The 26,747-nt window shown below is 41.2% G+C and overlaps 1 protein-coding gene and 1 pseudogene across 4 annotated transcripts in view; both read left to right on the top strand.

The window, feature by feature from the left end:
- LOC129024262 (rhox homeobox family member 1) overlaps window positions 1–26,747 on the top strand; it is a 120,942-nt gene that overhangs the window by 17,867 nt on the left and 76,328 nt on the right. The gene's annotated exons all lie outside the window — the stretch shown is intronic.
- LOC129024258 (elongation factor 1-alpha 1-like) lies at window positions 18,493–20,185 on the top strand (annotated as a pseudogene).

The raw sequence follows: 26,747 nt of genomic DNA, 5'->3' as shown, positions 1-26,747 counted from the left end.
GGATGTTTACCTCAGCCTATGTCTGCCTGGCTTCGGTGCAGCCATGTTCCTTACACCAAGGTTAAGGATGCGCCTATGACACAGCCTCGGTATGTCCTGACAACATGTGGTCAAGGTGGTTGGGATACAGCTTGGTTTTATACGTTTTAGGGAGATATGAGACATCGATTAATATATGTAAGATGTACATTGATTTGGCCCAGAAAGGTGGGACAACTCGAAGCAGGGAGGGGGCATCCAGGTTGTAGGTAAATAAGAGACAAATGGTTGCATTATTTTGAGTTTCTGATTAGCCTTTCACTGAATACACAATTTACAGGAATAGTCACTTATGCCTTAGTCTGGCTTAGTGAAACAATAGGGCAAAGGAAGCAATCAGATATGCATTTGTTGCACAGGAGCAGAGGGATGACTTTGAGTTCTGTCTGTCCTTTGTTCATGAGGATTTTCTTTATGGGCAAATTGTGAGAGGTATGTAGCTTTTAAACAAATCTTTGTAACTATCTTATTTAGGAATAGAATGAGAGGCAGGTTTGTCCCATACAGTTTCCAGCTTGACTTTTCCCTTTGGCTTAGTGATTTGGGGGTTCCGAGATTTATTTTCCTTTCAAAGTTTCTACCCACTTTTAATACTCTTTCATTTTCGTCCAAGTCTTGGATGCAAACCTAGCTAATGAATTGCACTGTGTCCTTTCTGTTAATGCTATGCTTGGTAACAGAATAAAGAAATATTAGTGTCCTGACAACTGACTATCAGCTGTCAGCTGTTCTGTCCCTCCTTACTACAAATAGTGTCACCCTGGTCATGGGGGAAGCTGAGCATCATAAAAACTGAACCTTTTTAAAGTCATATTGAGGGAAATAGTCCTATGATATTATAAGAAAGATATTAGGTCTTTGTCCCTGGTTCCCGTCACAGAGCTCCTAAAACCCTTGAAATTTCCTGACAAATAGTATTATCTTCTTATTTATAATGTGTCCCTTTGGATTACATCTGAGTTTATGCTAATGATATAACTCAGAGTGTGACTCCCAGGTAGCCCAGGATAGGGCCAGTCACCTGAAAAAAACAGGTAATAGAGGATTAGAGGATTGGCAAGTTGGAACTTTCAGCCTCACCCACCAACATCCAGGAAAGGTGGGAAAGCAGGGCTAAGGGATGAGTTATATAAAAACTCTTTTTAATAAATTTTTTTTTTCTAGGCATAGTGGCTCATGCCTGTAATTCCAGCACTTTGGGAGGCTAAAGTAGAAGTATTGCTTGATGGCAGGATTTCAAGTTCAGCCTGGTCAACATAGCAAGACCCCATCTCTACAAAAAAAATTTTTTTTAATTATCCATGCATGATGGTGCATACCTGTAGTCCTAGCTACTCAGGAGGCTGAGGTGGGAGGATCGCTTGACCCCAGGAGTTCACAGCTGCAGTGAACTATGATCAGGTCACTGCACTGAAGCCTGGGTAACAGAGTGATACCCTGTCTCTAAAAATATTAATAATAAAACATAAAAATGAAGTATTTTTCATTGACATGATTTTGTACACATTTATGGGGTATAATGTGGTGTGTGTGTGTGTGTGTGTGTGTGTTTGGGAGATAGGGTCTCCACTCTGTTGCCCTCACTGGAGTAGTCGCTTGATTATAACTCACAGCAGCCTTGGACTCCTGAGCTCAAGGGATTCTCCTGCCCCAGCCTTCTAAGTAGTTAGGACTACAGGTACACACCACCATGCCCAACTAATTTTTAAAATTTTTTTGTAGAGGTGGGGTATCACTATGATGCCTAGGCTTGTCTCAAACTCCTGGCCTCAAGCGATCCTCCTGCCTTGGTCTCACAAAGTGTCGGGACTACAGGTATGAGCCACTGCACCCAGCCTAATGTGATTTTGTTTTGATACATGTATACATTGTGTAATGATCAAATGATCAGAGTAATTAGCATATCCAACACCTCAAACAGGTATTATTTCTTTGTGATAGGAACATATAAATCCTCTCTTCTAGCTATTTTGAGATCTACAACACCTTGTTGTTTACTATAGTCACCCTACTGTGCTATGGAACACCAGAACTATAAAAACTCTTGAACAATGAGATTTGATGAGCTTCCAGATTGCTGAACACACGGAGGTGCCTGGAAGGTTATACACCTAGAGAGAGTGTAGAAGCTCTGCACTCTCCTCCTGATAGCTTGCCCTATGCATCTTTTCCATTTTGCTGTTATTCTGTATCCTTTATAATAAACTAGTAAATGTAAGTAAGTGTTTCTGAGTCTTGTGAGCCACTCTAAAAAATTAATTGAACTGAGGAGGGGGTTGTAGGACCCTGCAATTTATACCCAGGGAGTCAGAAGTATAAGTGACAGTCTAGTGCTTATGACTGGCATCAGAAATGGGGGTCGCAATCTCATGGGACTGAGCCGTTAACCCATAGGATCTGACACTATCTCCAGGTAGATAGTGTCAGAATTGAATTAAATCATAAGACACCCAGTTGGTGTTCACTGGAATCTGATGTCAAAAGTGTTTTGTGCTGAGTATTGTATTAACTGTGTGTGAAAGTAGAGGGAAAAAACCCAGTTTCCTTTTTTTTTTTTTTTTTTTTTCTTGACACAGGATCTTGCTCTGTCGTCCAGGCTGCAGTGCAGTGGTACAGTCATGGCTCACTGCAGCCTTGATCTCCTACCTCAGCCTCCATGGTAGCTGGAACTACAGGTGCACACCACCACACGCAGCTAATTTTTAATTTTTTTTAGAGACAGGGTCTCACAATGCTGCCCAAACGTCTTGAACTCCTGGACTCAAGAGAGCCTCTTGCCTCAGCCTCCCAAAGTGCTGGGATTAGATACATAAACCACCACAGCCAGCCATTTTTTTTTTTGAGACAGCTGGTTGGCTAGTTACCTAGCTGGCTATCTATCTCTATCTAATCTATTTATTACTCATTTATCTATTTATCATTCTATCAATTTGTCTATGTATTTACTTATCTATCTGTCTATTTATTTATTTAGACATGGGAGTCACTGTGTTGCTCAGGCTGGTGTCAAACTCCTGGTCTCAAGCAATTCTTTCACCTCAGCCTCCTAAGTGTCTGGGATCACAGGCTCCAGTCACTATGCCTGGCTACACTGGATTTTTAGACAGAAGGTTTGCTTCAAGTATGATTAAGGAGTAATTCATTCTCTGTAACCTCTTGAGAGTTAAAAAGATTTTATGGCAATGGAGGCCTGATAATGGGGCCAAAGGTATTTGTGGCTTGTCTTACTGGGACACAAGAGTTGCTGAAGCCCTGTATACTGCCTTGATATTTTAGCCTTTACTGCTAAGGAAAGGTGCTAAGGAAAGGTTAGCCTAACTAGGTTCAGATTCATTAGAACTCAAGATTTCTGCCCACCCAGTAGTTTGGAGAAGAGGTATACCATTGTCAATCCTGCATACTCCAATCCAACCCCACCCTCCCAACCTCCTTGGGTTCAGGACACTGTCAGCTAACCCTGTTCTAGCTTACAGGTTCAGGATTCTGGACAGAGGCTGATGTTGCCAAGTGGTGGTGCACCCGAGGCCCTGCTAGCCCCAGTCCAAAACTAGGAGATCTCATTCCCATTGGAACAGGAATTAAAAGAAATTAAAGAGTATGTAAGCAGAAATTCAGTTGTACGTAAGAAAACCCAATTCCCTCTGAGAAAGAGAAAGAGCTGGAATCCTTTAAAAACTAACTGCCTATTTTTCTGTGGCTAGTGAGCCTTATCTCTCCTCCCTTCCCAGGCATTGTGAAGACCCTGATTCCCTAGCTGTGCAGCTGCAAGGTCATTAGACAGATAAACTTAAGTCACAAAACATGTTTTTCCTTAAAAAGTAAGAAATGAAGTAATGCATGTCTCAATTGAATAACTGCCTTTGTTTCTCGCTTCCCCCTGCACAGATCTCCCCGCAGCCCACGAAATGCTTAAAAGGTAACTTAACTCTTTGTTCAGGGCTCAGTCCTTTGGATGTTAATCTGACTGGGCTGGTGCACCTAAATAATTAATAAATATCCCCCTGAACCCCATCGGTCTCTCTGATTCCTTAAAATTCCTGCCACACCATCACCAATTTCTAAGGCAGGAAAGTAGAACTGATGGCAGCGGCTGCTGCAATCATGCTGGCTGCAGCAGGGAGGCATGGCTGGGGCTGCACATTCCATGGAGCTGGTGGGAAGCCCACCCCTTCCAGGTTGGGGAGGGAGCTTCCCGGGTGCCACTGCAGTCGCCTAAACTGCAGCTATAGACCTGGGCCTCCAGCTCCATGGATCAGGCAGGAGCCCCCACCCTACTGGGCTGCAGATCTGAGCCTCCATGTACTCTTCGAGGGAGCCAGGAGCAGGCAGGATCCCGGTCCTCCTGAATGCAACTATAACTGCCCAATCCGTGGCTGCAGACCCAGGCCTCTGGCTCCACAGAGCGGGCAGGAGCCAGGGACAAGTGGGAGCCCCACCCCTTCCAAGTTGGTGGGGCAGGAGCTCCTCAGGTGCATCTGTAGCCGCCCTCCCAGGTGCAGGACATGGGGGTCTCTGCAGCCTGCATCCTTGGGGGCCAGGAAGCCCCACCATCACAGGCTCAGGGGTGTCTGCTCCCACTGCCTGTTCTCTTTTCCCTCAGGCACCTGCTCTAATCTCATCTCAGAGAGGAGTTGGGGCAGAGCCGGAGGTGCTGTCACAGCCCGGAGGATGTGTGTAGGCTCAGGGCAGTGCTGACATGCCAGTGCCCTGCTGCCTTGGCCCCCTCCAGAATTTGAGTGCCCACGAACATGAGAGAGGAAGCTGAGGGGGGCTGAGGGCAGCTCAGCACTGGCCTGCAAGTGCCCCTTGGTGCAAGCAGCCTGGGCCCCATGGACTGCTGTGGGAGGCAGACAAGCTCCTGGGTGGAAGAGGGCAGGTCCTCAGTAAGACCCCACCTTCAGGCCAGGCGGCCAGTCCTGACGACTGGAGTGAGGACCTGTGGTGCCTTTTCTGGGCCCACCCATGGCTGCCCATGGAACAATCAGTACACACTTACTCCCCTCTGAGGTCCATAGAAGTCCTGGGCTCAGCCAGAGCAGGGCAGAGGATGGAGAGATGGAATGACCTGCTTACAGAGAGGAGCTACTCACTGTGGTTCTCCTCGGAGCTGTTCTAACGCTTAATAAAGCTCCTCTTCCTCCTTGTCCACCCTTCACTTGTTCGCATACTTCATTCTTCCTGGATGCAGGACAAGAACTCAGGCGCCTCTTTGTCTTGTTCACTCTTCACTTGTCGCATACCTCATTCTTCCTGGACACAGGACAAGAACTAGGGCAAAGATGTCACCAGCCACAGAGGTTTCTGGCCAGAAAATTGACACCCCAAAGATCCCATAACAGAACTAGTCATTTTAATGCAAGGTCAACATCAATGTGGGTGTGGGGGGTCACAGAAAAGGCTTTTTCTTAAATGCCTGGCAGCTACTAAAAAACAGAACAAAACAACCATGTCAGGTGGGCTTTACGTCCACTCAGCATCCTAGTTAATGGAGTTAACATTGTATTTAATCCTTTTGGAAGTTCCCAATCTGCAAATTGTGACACTACAGGCCTTTTCTCCCTGCCTGACTCCTCACTTTCACTCTCCTATTTTAGGATTTAGGATCCTTTCTCTGCATGAATGTAGTCTAAAGAAGGCTAGTGTAATAGAGCTCATTTTGGGCATGTTCAAATCTATTATCAAATCTCCCTAAATAGCCAATCCCCAAAGTAGGCTGTTTTATGGGCCAATATTAGTTCCCTATTCCCAGTACTGATTACATAAAACAGTTCTATTATATTTGCAAATAAGAGAAAGGGAGAAAACATCTACCAAGAGTTTCTTGGGGGAAGTTCATGCCTTAGAATTTGGAGATAGATGAGAACATTTTCTTTCTCTTGTTTCTTGCAGCTCCTTTTCCTTTTCAGAATTCCATTAAGAGACCACTACGTAAACCAGAAAAGCAACTCACCAAACCTTGTCTTTCATTTCCTCTGAGCTTTCCATGCCTCCTGAGACAGTGGAGGTTTCTTTCATCCTCCCAACCTGACTGTGGGAGTTAGCCAAGACTGACTGTGAGCCCTACCTATGGTGTTAGGATGACAGCACTCAGGGGCTGCTTGTTTTGGACAACCACCATCAGATCTGCACATGTTTCCATTACTGCGTGCACACACACACATTCTCTCTCTCTCTCTCTGCAGCAAAACTAACAATAAACTCATCTTGATGTTTTTTCCCTGACAATAGTTCTTTGACACAACTTTAGGTTTTCCACGGTCTCAAGTAGTCACCTTTTGATCTCATGACCTACAAATAAGTCTTCACTGCTGGAGAAAATGGAAGAGTATTTCAGATTAACAGAGGTTTGAATCAACCCTGAATTGACAGCCACCCTACCACCACTAAACAAATTCTGCAAAACCCACCTCTTCATAATTGTACCACCAAAAAGGAAAGAACAATTCCTTTGATATTAGAAATTCCTCAAGAGAGTGTTCATTTATGCATTTGATAGTTTCATAATGTTGAGTTTGTGTGGCAGCTGCAAGGCATACTTTGACTGTATATAATTCTCTAATATTGCCATCCCCTTTCTGTCTGGAATTTTATTTGTTTTTGTGGGTTTTTTGCCATATATATATACACCATATATATATATGCCATATATATATATATACACCATATATATATATGCCATATATATATACACCATATATATATATGCCATATATATATATATACACCATATATATATGCCATATATATATACACCATATATATATGCCATATATATATACACCATATGTATATATGCCATATATATATACACCATATGTATATATGCCATATATATATACACCATATGTATATATGCCATATATATATACACCATATGTATATATGCCATATATATATACACACCATATGTATATATGCCATATATATATACACCATATATATATGCCATATATATATACACACCATATATATATATGCCATATATATACACACCATATATATATATGCCGTATATATATATACACCATATATATATGCCGTATATATATATACACCATATATATATGCCATATATATATACGCCATATATATATGCCGTATATATACGCCATATATATATGCCGTATATATACGCCATATATATATGCCGTATATATATATGCCATACATATATATGCCGTGTATATATATGCCATACATATATATGCCGTGTATATATATGCCATACATATATATGCCGTGTATATATATGCCATACATATATATGCCGTGTATATATATGCCATACATATATATGCCGTGTATATATATGCCATACATATATATGCCGTGTATATATATGCCATACATATATATGCCGTGTATATATATGCCATACATATATATACCGTGTATATATATGCCATACATATATATACCGTGTATATATATGCCATACATATATATACCGTGTATATATATGCCATACATATATATACCGTGTATATATATGCCATACATATATATACCGTGTATATATATGCCATACATATATATACCGTGTATATATATGCCATACATATATATACCGTGTATATATATGCCATACATATATATACCGTGTATATATATGCCATACATATATATACCGTGTATATATATGCCATACATATATATACCGTGTATATATATGCCATACATATATATACCGTGTATATATATGCCATACATATATATACCGTGTATATATATGCCATACATATATATACCGTGTATATATATGCCATACATATATATACCGTGTATATATATGCCATATATATACGCCATATATATACCATATATACGCCATATATATACCATATATATATACGCCATATATATACACCATATATATATACGCCATATATATACACCATATATATATACGCCATATATATACACCATATATATATACGCCATATATATACACCATATATATATACGCCATATATATACACCATATATATATACGCCATATATATACACCATATATATATACGCCATATATATACACCATATATATATACGCCATATATATACACCATATATATATACGCCATATATATACACCATATATATATACGCCATATATATACACCATATATATACGCCATATATATACACCATATATATATACGCCATATATATACACCATATATATATACGCCATATATATACACCATATATATATACGCCATATATATACACCATATATATATACGCCATATATATACACCATATATATATACGCCATATATATACACCATATATATATACGCCATATATATACACCATATATATATACGCCATATATATACACCATATATATATACGCCATATATATATACCATATATATATACGCCATATATATACCATATATATATACCATATATATACACCATTTATATATATACACACACACCCCATATATATACCATATATACGCCATATACATACCATATATATATACCATATACATACCATATATATACCATATATATACACCATATATATACCATATATATACACCATATATATACACCATATATATATACCATATATATACCATATATATACCATATATATATACCATATATATACCATATATACATACCATATATATACACCATATATATATACCATATATATACATACCATATATATACACCATATATATACACCATATATATACACCATATATATATACCATATATATACACCATATATATATATACCATATATATACACCATATATATATATACCATATATATACCATATATATATACACCATATATATACACCATATATATATACACCATATATATATACCATATATATATACACCATGTATATATACCATATATATATATAGTACTTTAAGTTCTGGGATACATGTGCATGGAATTTTATTTGTAACTGTTCTTTGTTTTTTTTAGACAAATCTAAAGATGCTACTCCCTATGTTGCTTTACCAAATGCTTAAGAACAACAGCAGAAGGACTTGGCCTTCATCTTGCTGCTTCAGTCTCATTGTAACTAAATGTACATTAGTGTGTTTTGGGGGTGAATTACTTCCTCACACCACTGCCTAAATATTTACAAAATCACTCATTTTAGCCCAGAGGTTATGCTTGGTTTTAAATACTTCAAATAGTTAAGTACAATTGAACCCTATTTATTTATTTATTTATTTTTGAGAGGGAGTGTTGCTCTGTCGCCTAGGCTGGAGTGCGGTGTCGCGATCTCAGCTCACTGCAAGCTCTGCCTCCCAGGTTCACGCCATTCTCCTGCCTCAGAACTCCCGAGTAGCTGGGACTATAGGCGCCTGTCACCACGCCCAGCTAATTATTTTGTATTTTTAGTAGAGACGGGGTTTCACCGTGTTAGCCAGGATGGTCTCGATCTCCTGACCTCGTGATCCACCTGCTCGGGCTCCCAAAGTGCTGGGATTACAGGCGTGAGCCACCGCTCCTGGCCCTATTTATTTATTTATTTAGAGATGGAGTCTTGCTCTGTCGCCCAGGCTGGAGTGCAGTGGCGTGATCTCAGCTCACTATAACCTCTGCCTCCCATGTTCAAGCAATTCTCCTGCCTTAGCCTCCCAAGTAGCTGGGATTACAGGTGCATGCCACCATGCCCAGCTAATTTTTGTATAATCCAGCTCCTCAGTGCATTAATTTGAATACTTCCAGCTCAGACTGAGTCCCAACATGAAGATACACAGAAGACATTAGTATTCTCCCTTAAGGAGGGCTAACAGCCTCTGTATTTACTTTTCCCATTTCCACTCCTTAAAGCCCCCAAAGTTCAAAACTTATTTTCTAATCATGGAAGAGGCAATAAAAACACCACCGCCCTCCAGGTTCCCATCCAGGAGCTCCTGCATCACTGTGGGTACTGCTGCTACCTCATCCTCCCACTCCTCCCTGCTTCTCCTCTTCTTTCCCCTCCCAGAACTATCTTCCTGAATTGAATTCTTTTTTTTTTTTTTTTTTTTTTTGAGACAGGGTCTCATTCTGTCACCTTGGCTGGAGTGCAGTGGCACGATTTCAGCTCACTGCAGCCTTCACTTCCTGGGCTAGAGCAATTCTTGTGCCTAAGCCTCCTGAATAGCTGGGACTACAGATGTGCACCACCATGCCCAGCTAATTTTTATATTTTTAGTAGAGACGTGGTTTCACCTTGTTGGCCAGGCTGGTCTTGAATCTTGACCTCAAGTGATCCACCTGCCTCGGCCTCCCAAAGTGCTAGGATTACAGGCGTGAGCCACCACACCTGGCCAAAATTGAATTCTTGTTCCCCACTGAAGTGTCAAATAAATAAGAGCCAGGCTAGGTTGAAGGCACTGTAGTTCTTTAAGAAGTGTTTTACAGGTACCCTGGGATGTGTTAATATTCTGAATATTAATAGCTCTTAACCATGGGTCCTATGCTTGACACTGTACATGAGTTTTTATCTGCACAACAACTACAATTGTCATCATCCCCATTTTAAAAGAAATTAAACCAGAGTGGAATAACTACCTCATGCATAAACAAGCCATGTCCTGCCTTGATGAATGAAGTGATTCTACTCACTGGACTTAACAGGATATGGCCCCTCTTCTCCTGGCAAGTTGGAATAGGAAAGGGCAAGTAGACAGAGGCTGGGCCTGTTATATCAGGAAACCCTCTTTGAGGGTATAAGGACATTTGATCAAACTGTCTCTTAGGTCCCTTTATCCTGGAGGACATTTATCATTTTTGTCATTAACAGTGCCTGGCACAGTAATTAAGAGCTTGATTCATGTGAGCTATTGCTATTATATGCATTGTTACTCCCATGTTATTGATGAAAACTATTTCTAACTCAAGAGACTCTTATCCAAGTCATCAGCTAGGAGTGAAAACTGAAACTGGATAGGGAGTATGGTTAGGCATTCAATATAGTACATAACTCAAACAGAAAATGTCTGAGCCAAGCCCCTGGGCCAGAAGCATCCAGATATATCCAGAGGATGAGGGAGTGCTGAGGGAGATCCACAGACTGTGTGTGTGATGAAAGGGACATTGGAGTATAGTAGGACATACAGTTGAAAGGGAAGAAATCAAAATGTGGCTGTGCTGTACAAAACTGGCAGATATGTATTCTATATGCCACTGGGAACCAGGAGATATTTTGAACAGAGAATTTACATAAGCCCATTCATGTTTTGGGAAGGAAACACAAGCTTTAGGGGGTAGGAAAAGAGGTGGAAGCTAAAGTTAGGAGTCTGATTAGAGGGAAAAGTATCGAATAACTCAAGTTTTTAATTAATATATAATAGTTGTACATATATTTCTGGGGGTGCATATATTTTGATACATGCATACAATGTATAATGATCAAATAAGGGTCATTGGGGTATCCATCACCTCAAATATTTATTATTTACTTGTGTTGAAAACATTCCAAATCTTCTCTTGTAGCTATTTTGAGATATACAATAAATTATTGTTAACTATAGTCACTCTACTGTGCTATCAAACACTAGAACTTTTTGCTTCTAACTGTAGTTTTGTACCCATTAACCAACTTCTCTTCATCCTCCCTCCCCCTACCCTTCACAGCCTCTGGTAATCACTATTTTATTCTATACCTCCATGAGGTCCTTTTTTTGTTTGTTTGTTTGTTTTCATATATGAGTGAGAACATGCAATATTTGTCTTTCTGTGCCTGGTTTATTTCACATAACACAATGCCCTTCAGTTCTATCCATGTTTCTGCAAATGAAAGTATTTATTTCATTTTTATGGCTGAATAATATTTCACTGTGTATATATACCACATTTTCTTTATTCATTTCTTGCTGGACACTTAGGTTGAATCCATATATTGGCTATTATGAATAGTGCTGCAATAAATATGAGAGTATAGATATCGCTTCAATATATTGATTTCCTTTCTTGTGAATATATACACAACAGTGGGACTGTTGGATCATATGGTAGTTTTTTTGTTTTTTTTGAGGAAACTTCATACTATTTCCATTAATGGCTGTACTAATTTAAATTTCCATCTGCAGTATATGAGAGTTCTCCTTTCTCTGCGTCCTTACCAGCATTTGTTATTTTTGTCTTATAATAGCCATTTTTATCAGTTTTCTCAGGTTGAATATAATAGCCATTTAAATTGGGGTGAGATGATATCTCATTGTGGTTTTGATTTGCATTTCCCTGATTAGTGATGTTGAGCATTTTTCATATACCTGTTGGCCACTTGTATGTCTTCTTTTAAGAAATATATATTCATTGTTAATGGCAAATCTAAAAGAAAAATGTCTATTTAGATCATTTGCCCATTTTTAATCAGATTATTATTTTTTGCTATTGAGTTATTTGAGTTCCTTTTCTATTTTGCATATTCACCCTTTATTGAATATATGGTTTGAAAATATTTTCTCTCATTCCATAGGTTGTCTCTTCACTCTATTGATTGTTTCCCTTGCTGTGCAGAAGCTTTTTACATGGATGTAATCCCATTTGTCTATTTTTGCTTTTGTTGCCTGTGCTTTAGAGGTCTTACACAAAATATCTCTGCCAAGACCAATGTCTTGAAGCATTTCCTCAGCATTTTCTTTCAGTAGTTTTATAGTTTCAGGTCTTACATGTAAGTCTTTATTTAAGAGATAGGGGTCTCACCATGTTGCCCAGGCTGGACTTGAACTTCTGGGCTCAAGCAATCAGTCCTTCTGCCTCAGCCTCTCAAGTAGTGGGACTACAGGCACACACCACCATACCCGGCTTTCTTTAATCCATTTTGATTTGATTTTTGTATATAGTGAGAGTCAGGGGTCTAGTTTTATTCTTCTGCATATGGTTATCCAGTTTCCCCAGCATCATTTATTGAAGAAACTGTTCTTTCCCAATATATGTTCTTGGCATCTTTGTCAAAAATGAGTTGGCTGTAAATGTGTGGATTTATTTCTGGGTTCTTTATTCTGTTCCATTGGTCTATGTGCCTACGTTTATGCCAGTACTATGCTGTTTGGGGTTACTATGGCTTTATAGCATATTTTGAAGTCAGGTAGTATGATGCCTCCAGCTTTGTTCTTTTTTTCTCAGGATTGCTGTGACTATTTGGGGTCTTTTGTGGTTTCATGTGAATTTTAGGATTGTTTTTTCTATTTCCATCAAGAATGTTGTTGGCACTTTGATAGGGATTGCAATCTGTAGATCACTTTGTGTCATATTGTATGGGTAGCAAGGGAAACAATCAATACAGTGAAGAGACCACTGTAGATCACTTTGGATAGTATGGATATTTTAACAGTATTAATTCTTCCAATCCATGAGCACGAGATATCTATTTTTTTGTATCCTCTTCAATTTATTTCATCAGTGTTTCATAGTTTTCTTTGTAAGAGATCTTTCACTTCTGTGGTTAAATTTATTCCTAGGTATTTTTTTGTAGCAATTATAAATGGGATTGCTTTTTTGATTTATTTTTCCAATTGTTTGCTGTTAGCATATACAAATGCTACTGATTTTTGTATGTTGATTATGTATCTTGCAACTTTACTGAATTTGATTATCAGTTCTAATAATTTTTTGGTAGAGTCTTTAGGTTTTTCTAGATATAAGATCATGTCATCAATGAACAAGGATAATTTAACTTCATTCTTTCCAAATTGGATGCCCTTTAGGTCTTTCTCTTGCCCAATTACTTTGGCTAGGACTTTCAGGACTATGTTTAATAAAAACAGTAAAATTAGTCATCCTTATCTTCTTTCATTTCTTAGAGAAAAGACTGCCAATTTTTCCCCAGAAAGACTACCAATTTTTCCCCATTCAGCATGATGTTAGCTGTGGGTTTGTCATATATGGCCTTTATTGTTTTCAGATATGTTCCTTCTATACCCAGTTTGTTGAGTTTTTGTCATGAAAAGATACTGAATTTTACTGAATGCTTTTTTCAGCATCTATTGAAATCATCATGGACAAAAATGTCCTTAGTTTTGTTAATGTGATATAACACATTTATTGATTTGTGTATGGTGAACCATTTTACATCGTTGTGGCAAATCCCACTTGATCATGGTGAATGATCTTTTTAATGTGATGTTGAACTTGGTTTGCTAGTATTTTATTGGGAATTTTTACATCTATGTTCATCAGGAATATTGGCCTGTAGTTTTGTTGTTGTTGTTGTTGTTATTGTTGTTGTATCTTTTGTCTTGTTTTCCTGTCAGGGTAATGCTGGCCACATATAATGAGCTTGGAAGTATTCCCTACTGTTCAATTTTTGGGGGAATAATTTGAATAGAGTTTATATTAGTTCTTAAAATGTTTGGTAGAATTCATTGTGGAAGCCGTCTGCTCCTGGGCTTTTCTTTGATCAGAGACTTTTTATTACTGCTTTGATCTCATTACTTGTTACTGGTCTGTTTAGGCTTTCTATTTCTTATAGTTTGCATATGTCCAAGAATTTAACCATTTCTTATAGGTTTTCCAGTTTGTTGGTATATAGTTGGTCATAATGGTCTCCCGTGATCCTTTATATTTCTGTGGTATTAGTTTTAATGTCTCCTTTTCATTTCTGATTTTATTTATTTGGGTCTTCTCTCTTTTTTCTTGGTCTACCTAAAGATTTGTCAATTTTGCTTGTTTATCTCTTTGGAAAACTATTTGTTTCATTGATCTTTTGTATTTTTTTATAATCTCAATTTCATTTATGTCTGTGCTGATCTTTATTATTTTCTCTTTCTCTTTTCTTTTCTTTTCTTTCTTTTCTTTCTGACAGAATCTTGCTCTGCTCCCCAGGCTGGAGTGCAATGGTGTGATCATGGCTCACTGCAGCCTCAACCACCTGGACTTAAACATTCCTCCTGCCTCAGCTGCCTAAGTAGCTGGGACTATAGGCACATGCCATCATTCCTGGCTAATTTTCAAACTTTTTTTGTAGACACAGTCTCACTTTGTTGCCCAGGTGGGTGTCGGGCAATCATCCTGCCTCAGTCTCCCAAAGTGCTGTGATTACAGGTGTCACCACACCCAGCCTTGTTACATTCTTTCTACTAATTTAGGGTTTGATTTGTTCTTGCTTTTCTAGTTCCTGGAGGTGCATCATTAGGTTGTTTATTTGAAGTCTTTCTACTTTTTAAAAAAATTGTATTTTTAATTATTGTGGGTATATACTAGGTATATATATTTATGGGCACATGAGATGTGTGGATACAGGCATGCGATGTATAATAATCACATCATGGAGAATGGGGTATCCACCCCCTCAAGTGATCATTCTTTGTATTACAAACAATCCAATTATACTCTTAGTTATTTTAAAATGTACAATTAAATTATTATTGACTGTAGACACCCTGTTGTGCTATCAAATAGTAGGTGTCATTCATTCTAACTATTTTTGGTACCCATTAATCGTCCCCAATTCCCCTACCTATCCCCCACTACCCTTCCCGGCCTCTGGTAATCAACCTTCTACTATGTCCATGAGTTCAACTGTTTTTATCTTTAGATCCCACAAATAAATAAGAAAATACGATGTTTGTCTTTCTGTGCCTAGTGCCCCCCAAAGCACTAGGATTACAGGTGTGGGCCTCTATGTCTAGCCTAAATGACTTTATTATTGCACATTCATATCCTTTTCTTTCAGATTGAAGAACTCTCTCTAGCATTTTCTTGCAAGACAGGTCTGGTGATGATGAATTCATTCACCTTTTGTTTGTCTTAGAAAGTCTTTATCTCTCTTACATGTTTGAAGGATAGCTTTGTTGGGTATATTATTCTCAGTTTTTGCCTTGAGCACTTTGAATATGTCATCTCACTCTCTCCTGTCCTGTATCGTTTCTGCTGAGAGTCTGTTGCCAGACAAATCAAAGTCCTTTGTATGTTATTTGCTTTTATTTCTCTTGCTGCTTTTAGGATCTTGTCTTTGTCCTTGACCTCTGAGAGTTTAATATATATTTTGGTATACTCCTACTTGGGTTTAATCTGTTTGGTAATCTTTGACTTTCCTGTATCTGGATATTTATATCTTTCTCTAGGTTTGGAAAGTTTTCTGTTATTTCTTTGAATAAGCTAATGACCTCCTTTTCTTTATCAATTTCCTCTTGAGAGCCAATGACTCAGATTTGCTCTTTTGAAGTTATTTTCTAGTTCTCGTAGATATTCTTCATTCCTTTTCCTTCTTTTTTCTTTTTTTCTTCTCTGACTGTGTATTTTCAAATAGACTATCTTTGAGCTCGCTATTTCTTTCTTCTGTTTGATCAGTTCTGCTATTGATACCTCTGTGATGAGTTGTTCATTTCAGCCAATGTATTTCTCAGTTCCAGGTATCTGTTTGATTTTTTCTTATTTCCATTTCTTCATTAAATTTCTCTGATAAATTTCTAAATTGCGTTTCTGTATTAACTTGGAGATTGCTGAGTATCTTCAAAACTGCTATTTTGAATTTTTGATGTGACTCCTGTCACTTTGCTATCTGAGAGCTCACATGTTGCTCTCTCACTGGGGTTGATCAGTGGTTCCTTGCTTTGTCCATTTGGGGAGGTCATTATTCACTGTTTGCTGTTATTTCTTATGTATGTAGATCTATGTCTTCGCATTAAAGAATTGGTTATTTTTTCAAGTCTTTTCTGTCTGAGTTGGTTTGTGTGTTTAGAGGTTCTGTGCGATTTGCCCATTGATTCCCTTAGCCCTAGATTGCTGCCTTCTTTGAGCACTAGATGGCGCCCTAAACACAGGTTTTCTGTAGTTCTCCAAGTGCTGCCCATTACAGATAGGGGGAGATTCCAAAGGGGACTCCTCAGCTGTGTGGGGAGGCTGGCTATGGGTTCATGCCCAGAGGTTCCCTGCAGGGTGCCTCCTACTGTGTGGTGCTACTAAACCACCTCTCTGATTTGGTGTCCCCTTTTTCTAGAGTGGAGAGCAGCCCCAAGTTTCTGGTGCTGGGCCATGCAGCTCCACCTCCAAGGTTTGTCTCCACCTGTCCTTAGGTGGAGGCACTTGCGATGCTTCCTGTGAGTTGAGGCAGGAACAGCTTTCTTGCATAGGAACCCAAGATGATGGGGAAGCTGGCTTTCTACCTTGATCTCACTTTTTCCAATGTAGAAACCATGAGTCTTGGAGGATTTTTCCATGTGGTGTCTAGTAGTTTGGGGGAGGGGAATTGTGGATAGAGAAGTCCATTTCTCTCACTTTCAGCTCATAGTTTTTTACTTCTCTGTGGCCTCAGGGATTGTCATAGCTTTGGTTTTGAGTTCTGGGATATTGCTGGTGATAATTGTGGCACTGGATACTTGTTTTTGGTTTTCAGTGGGCAGGGGGAGTGAATCCAGATTGCTTCTACTCCATCTTTGGTGACATCACTCCCCAACTCTGAAGTTTTGAGAATGAGTGACTGAAGAATTGTAATGCCATTATCCAAGTTAGGGGACATGGAACATGTCATGGTAAATAAATAGGTCAGTTTGTGCTTGTTGAATTTGAGAGTCATCTGCAACTAAATGGACTATAAGAATCATGACCTTGGCATTCAGGAGAGAGAGCTGAGATAAAAGCATAGATCTATAAATCATGAGTGTGAAGGGATGGTGGTTGAATCCTTTAGAGTGGAGGGGGTCATAAAGGTAGAGAGGATAGAGTGAGAATTCAAGAGTGCCAAGAACTGGACTTTGAGCAACCAACGCCTACACCTTGAGGATTGGGTAGAAGAGACGTGAGCATGCTAAGACAGGGAGCAGCAGTTGGAGAGATAGGAGAAAATTCCAAAGAGTGCTTGTCATAGAAACCAAGGGAAGAGAGAAATTCAGAAAAGAGAAAGTAGCTTTTTTGCAACAGGTTTGCTGCCAACACATAGGTTGTCTTGAAAACCACCCCTAAAAACCAAAATGGGAAAGGAAAAACTCATACCAATATTGTCGTCATTGGACATGTAGATTCAGGCAAGTCCACTACTACTGGCCATCGTATCTACAAATGCAGTGGCATCAACAAAAGAACCACTGAAAAATTGAGAAGAAGGCTGCTGATATAGGAAAGGGCTCCTTCAAGTATGCCTGAGTCTTGGATAAACTGAAAGCTGAATGGTATCACCACTGATATTTCCCTGTGGAAATTTGAGACCAGCAAGTACTACATGATTATCATTGATGCCCCGGGATACAGAGTCTTCATCAAAAACACAATTACAGGCCGAGCACAGTGGCTCACGCCTGTAATCCCAGCACTTTGGGAGGCCGAGGCGGGCGGATCACTTGAGGTCAAGAGTTCGAGACCAGCCTGGCCAACATGGTGAAACCCCATCTTTACTGAAAATACAAAAATTAGCTGGGCGTGGTGGCATGCGTCTGTAATCCCAGCTACTCGGGAGGTTGAGGCAGGAGAATCACTGGAACCCGGGAGGTGGAGGTTGCAGTGAGCCAAGATTGTACCACTGCACTCTGGCCTGGGGGACAGAGCATGACCCCGCCTCAAAAAAACAAAACAAAACAAAACAAAACGACCACAGACACATCTCAAGCTGACTGTGCTCTCTTGATCATTGCTCCTGGTGTTGGTGAATTTGAAGTTGGCATCTCCGAGAATGGGCAGACCCATGAGCATGCCCTTCTGGCTTACACACTGGGTGTGAAACAACTACTTGTTAGTGTTAACAAAATGGATTCCACTTAGTCACCCTACTACCAGACGAGATACAAGGAAATCAGCACTTACATTAAGAAAATTGGCTACAACCCTGACACAGTAACATTTGTGCCAATTTCTGGTTGGCATGGTGACAACATGCTGGAGCCAAGTGGTAACATGCCTTGGTTCTAGGAATGGAAAGTCACCTATAAAGATAGTAATGCCAGTGGAACCACGCTGCTTGACGCTCTGGACTTTATTCTACCATCAACTCTCCAACTTATGAGCCCTTGTGTCTGTGTCTCCAGGATGTCTACAAGATTGTTGGTATTGGTACTGTACCTGTGGGCCGAGCGGAGACTGGTGTCCTCAAACCTGGCATGGTAGTCAACTTTGCTCCAGTCAATGTTAGAATTGAAGTAAAGTCTATTGAAATGCACCATGAAGCTTTGAGTGAATCTCTTTCTGGGGACAGTGTGGGCCTCAATGTGAACAAGGTGTTTTCCCACTTAATAAAATCAGATATAAAGGAAAAGAAGGCTAAGTTGTTATAAACATCAGTTAGCATGCCTTACAGTTCTTGGTGGTTTAAGATCACCACTTTATATTTCAAAGTATCTGAATAAAGACAGCTTCACAGTTGCTCCCAAGTCTTCATATCTGAAAGAATCCTTTTACAAATCTGAAATGGAACAATTTGATATTTATTACAGAATCATCGTGGTCTTGCAAGAAATCAGTGATTTACATTTGTAACCATATTTCCAAAGAGAATGTCTTTTTTATGAAGTGGGGGGATGTAAGAGGTACATAGATTATTTACAGCTGTCTCTGTCAAGCATTTGCTCTTTATTTGTGTCCATTGCTGGATTCAACACTATATTGGCATATCCATACTTAGTTTTTGTTGTTGCTGTTGTTCTGATTAAAAACATGCATTACATTCTTTCTAAGAAAAAAAAAAGAACACCTCTGCCAAAGATGTTCATCATGGCAATGTTGCTGGTGTCAGCAAAAATGACCCACCAATGGAAGCATCTGGCTTCACTGCTCAGGTGATTATCCTGAACCATCTAGGCCAAATCAGTGCTGGCTGTGCCCCTGCACTAGATTGTCACACATCTCAAATTCCTTGCAAGTGTTCTGCGCAGAAAGAAAAGATGACCATTCTGGTAAGAAGCTAGAACATGGCCCTAAATTCTTGAAATCTGGTGATGCTGCCATGACTGATATAGTTCCTAACAAGCCCATGTGTGTTGAGAGCTTCTCTGAATATTCTGACTATCCTGACTATTCTCCTCTGGGTCATTTTGCGGGCAGATATACATTTATATGAAAGATAGAGCCAAGTATGAACTTATACAACAGGTTATATAGGTTATATAACAAGTGGAGGTGTGCACCTGCATGCCAAACTCACTGAGACAGACAGTTGCCATGGGTGCAGAGGACAAGAAGGCGGCTAGAGCTGGCAAGGTCACCAAGTCTGTCCAGAAAGCTCAGAAGGCTAAATGAATATTATCCGTAATACATGCCACCCCAGTCTTTGTTGTTGTTGTTGTCTGTTTTTTTTGTTTTTTGTTTTTTGGTTTGAGACAGGTTCTCACTCTGTTGCCCTGGCTGGAGTGTGGTGGCACGATCACTGCTCACTGCAACCTCTGCCTCCTCGGTTCGAGCAATCCTCCTGCCTTAGACTCCCAAGTAGCTGGGACTACAGGCATGTGCCGCCATGCCTGGCTAGGTCTCATTATATTGCCCAGGCTGGTTTCAAACTCCTGGGCTCAAGTCATCTACCCACCTCAGCCTTCCAAAATGTTGGGAGTACAGGCATGAGCCACGGTGCCTGGCCTGAGTCTTAATCAGTGATGGAAGGGTCTCAGAACTGTTTGTTTCAACCGGCCACTTAAGTTTAGTCATAAAAGACTGGTTAATGATTGCCATTCTAACTGGTGTGGGATGGTATCTCATTGTGGTTTTGATTTGCATTTCTCTGATGGCCAGTGATGGTGAGCATTTTTTCATGTGTTTTTTGGCTGCATAAATGTCTTCTTTTGAGAAGTGTCTGTTCATGTCCTTTGCCCACTTTTTGATGGGGTTGTTTGTTTTTTTCTTGTAAATTTGTTTGAGTTCATTGTAGATTCTGGATATTAGCCCTTTGTCAGATGAGTAGGTCGCGAAAATTTTCTCCCATTTTGTAGGTTGCCTGTTCACTCTGATGGTAGTCTCTTTTGCTGTGCAGAAGCTCTTTAGTCTAATTAGATCCCATTTGTCAATTTTGGCTTTTGTTGCCATTGCTTTTGGTGTTTTAGACATGAAGTCCTTGGCCATGCCTATGTCCTGAATGGTAATGCCTCGGTTTTCTTCTAGGGTTTTTATGGTTTTAGGTCTAACATTTAAGTCTTTAATCCATCTTGAATTGATTTTTGTATAAGGTGTAAGGAAGGGATCCAGTTTCAGCTTTCTACATATGGCTAGCCAGTTTTCCCAGCACCATTTATTAAATAGGGAATCCTTGTCGGAAACAACAGGTGCTGGAGAGGATGTGGAGAAATAGGAACACTTTTACACTGTTGGTGGGACTGTAAACTAGTTCAACCATTGTGGAAGTCAGTGTGGCGACTCCTCAGGGATCTAGAACTAGAAATACCATTTGACCCAGCCATCCCATTACTGGGTATATACCCAAAGGACTATAAATCATGCTGCTATAAAGACACATGCACACGTATGTTTATTGCGGCATTATTCACAATAGCAAAGACTTGGAACCAACCCAAATGTCCAACAATGATAGACTGGATTAAGAAAATGTGGCACATATACACCATAGAATACTATGCAGCCATAAAAAATGATGAGTTCATGTCCTTTGTAGGGACATGGATGAAATTGGAAATCATCGTTCTCAGTAAACTATCGCAAGAACAAAAAACCAAACACCACATATTCTCACTCATAGGTGGGAATTGAACAATGAGAACACAAGGACACAGGAAGGGTAACATCACACTCTGGGGCCTGTTGTGGGGTGGGGGGAGGGGGGAGGGATAGCACTGGGAGATATACCTAATGCTGGATGACGAGTTAGTGGGTGCAGCGCACCAGCATGGCACATGTATACATATGTAACTAACCTGCACATTGTGCACATGTACCCTAAAACCTAAAGTATAATAATAATAATAAAAAAAGACTGGTTAATGATAACACTGCATTGTAAAACCTTCGGAAGGAAAGGAGAATGTTTTGTGAACTTTTTGTTTTTTTGGCATCTGGTAGTTTTAAGTTATTTAGTTTTTAAAATCAGCACTTTCTAGTGGAAACAACTTGACCAAAAATCTGTCACAGAAATTTGAGACCCATTGAAACCAAGTTTAATGAGGAAAAAAAGAGAGAGTAGTCAACAGTGTTAAGAGTACAAAGAAATAAAGTGGACTAAGATCTGGATTTGATGTTTTATAAGTTTCTGATGAATTAAAATAGTGTTTTAAAAGCAGGAGTCATATTCAACGAACTGCAGAGAAAATGGGAGGAAGAAAAATACTTTTGCAATATACTTAGGGTGCCATTTAAAGAAGTTTGACATCAAAAAGAAAGCGAGGGTAATAGATGGGTTACTTAAGTGTCATATACAAATCTCTTCCTTTTTTTTTCAAAATTGAATTTTTTTTGTAATGTCTATAATCCTGGGTCTGATTTGCAAATTTGGATGTAAAATAAGAATCACTTGAACATAGTTGCAGAGTTTGATCAGAGAAGCAGAGTAAAAAGCAATAAGGGATGATTACAGGAATCAGATCATATGCAATTGTGGGAGCAGGGTGTCAGGTCGTGGGGTCCAGGTCCAACCCATGCTGAAGTCCGGAGGGAGTGGGTGGATGAGCAGAAAGAACATTCGGGGGGCTCTAGGCAGGTGAATATGGTTTTATTCAGCAGCAGCTTTTTTTTTTTTTTTTTTTTTTTTTTGAGACGGAGTCTCCGTCTGTCGCCCAGGCTGGAGTGCAGTGGCGCGATCTCGGCTCACTGCAAGCTCCGCCTCCCAGGTTCACGCCATTCTCCTGCCTCAGCCTCCCGAGTAGCTGGGACTACAGGCGCCCGCTACCATGCCCGGCTAACTTTCTGTATTTTTAGTAGAGACGGGGTTTCACCTTGTTAGCCAGGATGGTCTCGATCTCCTGACCTCGTGATCCGCCTGCTCGGCCTCCCAAAGTGCTGGGATTACAGGCATGAGCCACTGCGCCCGGCCAGCAGCAGCTTTTATTAACAGCTTTCTCACACTGGCTCTCTCACACTGGCCACCCTGTCTTGGCTGCTTGAGCCGGCGGCTCCCACACACAGCTGTGCAGCCAGCTCTCCCTTGCCTTCAGGGTGAGCAGCTTAACTCTTTTTCTGTCTGGGCATGAGCAAGCCAAGCTGTGTCCTGGCTCCCTCTTGTCCATCTGCAAGACTGACAGTTTTGGCTCTCTCTCTTTCTCTGGGCACCAGCGCACCCACCACCATGTTAACCCATGTTGAGCTGAGCTGAGCCCCAACAGCCCTGTACAGCATTAGCAGGGCAAATATACCTTTATATCAAGTATAGAGCCAAGTATGAACTTACACAAACAGGTTATATAACAAGCGGAGGTGTGCCCCTGCATGCCAAACTCACTGAGTCATGCAGGCCTGGATATCCACCTCGGCTTATTCCTTGACCAAAGCACATCCGTGTACCTTACAATCCACCCGCTAGGCTGAGGGAGACTTAGGTCTTGGGCACACAGGTTTGATACTCCAGTTTTGCACACAGGCCTGACATATAAACTTTGGGCATGCAGGCCGGATACACACACAGGCTTGACACATAAGCCTGACACACAAACTTTGGGCATGCAGGCCCAATACATACACAAGCTTTTGGGTACTCAAGCCCGTTACATACATAAGCTTTGATAAACTGCCCAGCTATTGGCGCAGATTACCATAGGTTGTCACATCCTTGGTGATTACCATTCACACTGCCCTGAGTTTAGCTTATTAGCTGCTTTGCCCACACCTGGTTTCAAACCATATGGTGTTAGTACTAGACTGGACCACACCAGCAGTCCAGGCAGCAATAGCACCCCAGCTAGACCTAGCTGTGTGCCATGCCATATCAGGAATGAGGGGATGCCCTTCCTAATGGTGAAGTCTCAGGGTTTAGGAGTGCCTCAGGCCCCATGGCTTTATCTTGCATTAGGACTACAGGTCCCAAGACCTCTTGCAACTTTGCTGCTAAGGGATTTGTACTTAGCATACTTTGCTGTTTCAAGTAGGTACCCCACTTCGCTAAAGTAGATGTCTGTGCTGCCTCTGTCCAGGGGGTCATTACCCATGAATGCACCCATCCCACTGTTAATAACTGCTTCTCTATTAGTAAGCACTGGAGCTCAGCTCCCTTCCACAGTTGGGACTAACAGCCCACTGGCGCTTCCAAGTGCTCCATGCACTGCTATAGGCCCTAGCCAAAATTATCTGTGGTTACATGCACATTCAGTGTAAATGAGCACCCTGGTTTACTACCCAGAAAGGCTGTCTCGGCCTCATCACCCCAATCCCAGGCAAGAGGGACACTGCCACTTTTAAACCTGCAAGAGAATCAGAGGTTAACATAACATTATTAACAAAACCACAACATACGGTGGGGCTATACAGTAGCCCTGCAGCAACACTGTGAAAGTCCATTGTTGCTGTCCCATGAAGGCGAACTGTTCCTGGATCTCTGGAGCATTGTCGATTGACAAGAATGCATTAGCCAAGTCCACCACACAGTGGCACTGCCAAGTTCCATTGTCAAGTGGTCTGTTAAGTCTGTGATAGATGGCACAGCTGCCAAGCCATGCAAAACATCCACCCCAGAATGTCTTCAGGTATGGATGGAGAGACATACACAGCACATAAGCTGAGAGCCAAGCGGTCGATGCCAAGATGCAGAGATACAGGTTTCACTTTCACTGACCAGTCTTCATAGTTGTCAGTAAATGCAGTTCTGCCCGGAAACTTATCCGGGTTCAGGGACCAGTGGATTGCCAAGTCCAAATGTGGCTCCCATTGTCCAGTGCCCTCCAAGCTGGGCATCTCGGCCAGTTCTCTTATCAAACAGAAAAGGCTTTACACTTCCACCAACTGCAGCAGGTACTCTTTGAACTGGAATGCTCGAGCAGGACTGGGTTGCGCAGCAAGGTCCTTCTCCCAAATGACTTGCACTAAGTCTGTGCATGACTGCCGACATCATTTGCTTAACTCCCTCAACTCAGCAGGGGCACAGGCACCAAAGGAAGGGTGCTCCACCACAGCAGGGGGTCTCTGGGCCTACTTGTGGGGCCCAATAGCTGCTCATGATCTATTTTGTGGTGGATCACTGGGCAAGCCTGCCATGGAGGTTCTTCCTCCTCCCTGCACTGAGTTCCACAAGGACTGGGCATGAACTTCCCACAGCACAGTTACAAACGCTCATCTGACTCTGCCAGCAAAGGCATGCTTCTTCTCAGTGCTGTGCACTTCCACGTGCTTCAGTGCCTTCTCCATACTCACAGGAGACCCACCCACTGCCTCCTATGTTTCCACTGGAGCCCATCTTTGCAGCACAGCTGCCACTGGGTATCACAGCACATGCTGTGGCCACAAAGCCAACCTGGGAGCCCTCAGGGACTGGGGCCCACTCACCTCATCCCATTCTCATCACCAATTGTCAGGTCCCGGGGTCCGGGTCCAGCCCATGCTGAAGTCCAGAGGGAGTTGGTAGATGAGCAGAAAGAACACTCAGGGGGCCGAAGGCAGGTGAATATGGTTTTATTCAGCAGCAGCTTTTATTAACAGCTTTCTCACACTAGCTCTCTCACACTGTTTGCCCTGTCTCAGCTGCTTGAGCCAGTGGCTCCCACAAATAGCTGTGCATCTGGCTCTTCCTTGCCTTCAGGGTCAGCGGCTTAACTCTTTTTCTCTCTGGGCATGAGCAAGCCAAGCTGTGTGCTGGCTCCCTCCTGTCCATCTGCAAGACGGACAGCTTTGGCTCTCTCTCTCTTTCTCTGGGCACCAGTGTGCCCACCATGTTAAGCCATGTTGAGCTAAGCAGACTCCCAAGAGCCCCTGTAGAACGTTAGCAGGGCAGTTATACCTTTTACAGACAATAGTGGCTTACAGCGAAGTATAAACTCACACAAACAGGTTATATAACAAGTGGAGGTGTGCGCCTGCATGCCAAACTCACTGAGTCATGCAGGCCTGGATATCCACCTTGGCCTATTCCTTGACCAAAGAACATCCATGTACCTTACACAGGGGAAGAAGTCTATGGAGGGCTATTGTCTCTGCACTTATAGCAGCCTGAAGTCACTGTAGATATTCAGGGCCCACAGTTGGGAAGAAGAGGTGTATGTGGTGTGGGGGAAAGCAAGGACAAACTGGAACCTGCAAGGATTAACTTGAATCCCTAGGACAAACTAAATCCCATGAAGACTTACTGGAACCTGCATCTGTCTCTTATTGCCTCCAACCTAGAGAAAGAGCTGGCACCCATAGTCATGGAAGTGCACACACACCTGACTTAGGACTTGGAGAAGTTGAAGAAGGAGATCTTGTCAGAGTTGGAGTTGCTGCAGGTCCTGTTGCTGCCCCACACCAACAAGGTGTGCCAGTTGATCAGTGCCAGTGTATGCCAGTGGTAATAGTGCCTGGTCCTACCAAACTTCAGAATATAGTATCTATTGCTTCACTCCCACTTCCCAAGCTCTGCCCAAATTTTTCTCCTGGTCCACTCTAACTCAGAACCACATTGGGAAGGCAATTCCAAGAAACTATGTTTCTAGCTTAGCTAAGTTGGCAAAGCCACTTCAACAACCGTGAGACAAATACAGACCGGTAGAATGTGACTGGCCACTATTAGAGAAAAGGATAACACACAGTAGAAAAAAAAAAAAAAAGAATCCCAAACCAAAAAACGTATGGGTCATTCTGCGCATCAGTTATAGACAAGGACTTCTCAGTGTTTGGTGCTCACATTCAACAAAAGCTGTGTCCAAGAAGGACTCATTTAACCAGTATCATCTACCCCAACAATCCT

This window comes from Pongo pygmaeus, chromosome X (genome assembly GCF_028885625.2).
Source record: "Pongo pygmaeus isolate AG05252 chromosome X, NHGRI_mPonPyg2-v2.0_pri, whole genome shotgun sequence".
Lineage (NCBI taxonomy): Eukaryota > Metazoa > Chordata > Mammalia > Primates > Hominidae > Pongo > Pongo pygmaeus.
The sequence above is the reverse complement of the archived record's forward strand: the minus strand, read 5'-3'. Positions and strand labels throughout refer to the sequence as shown.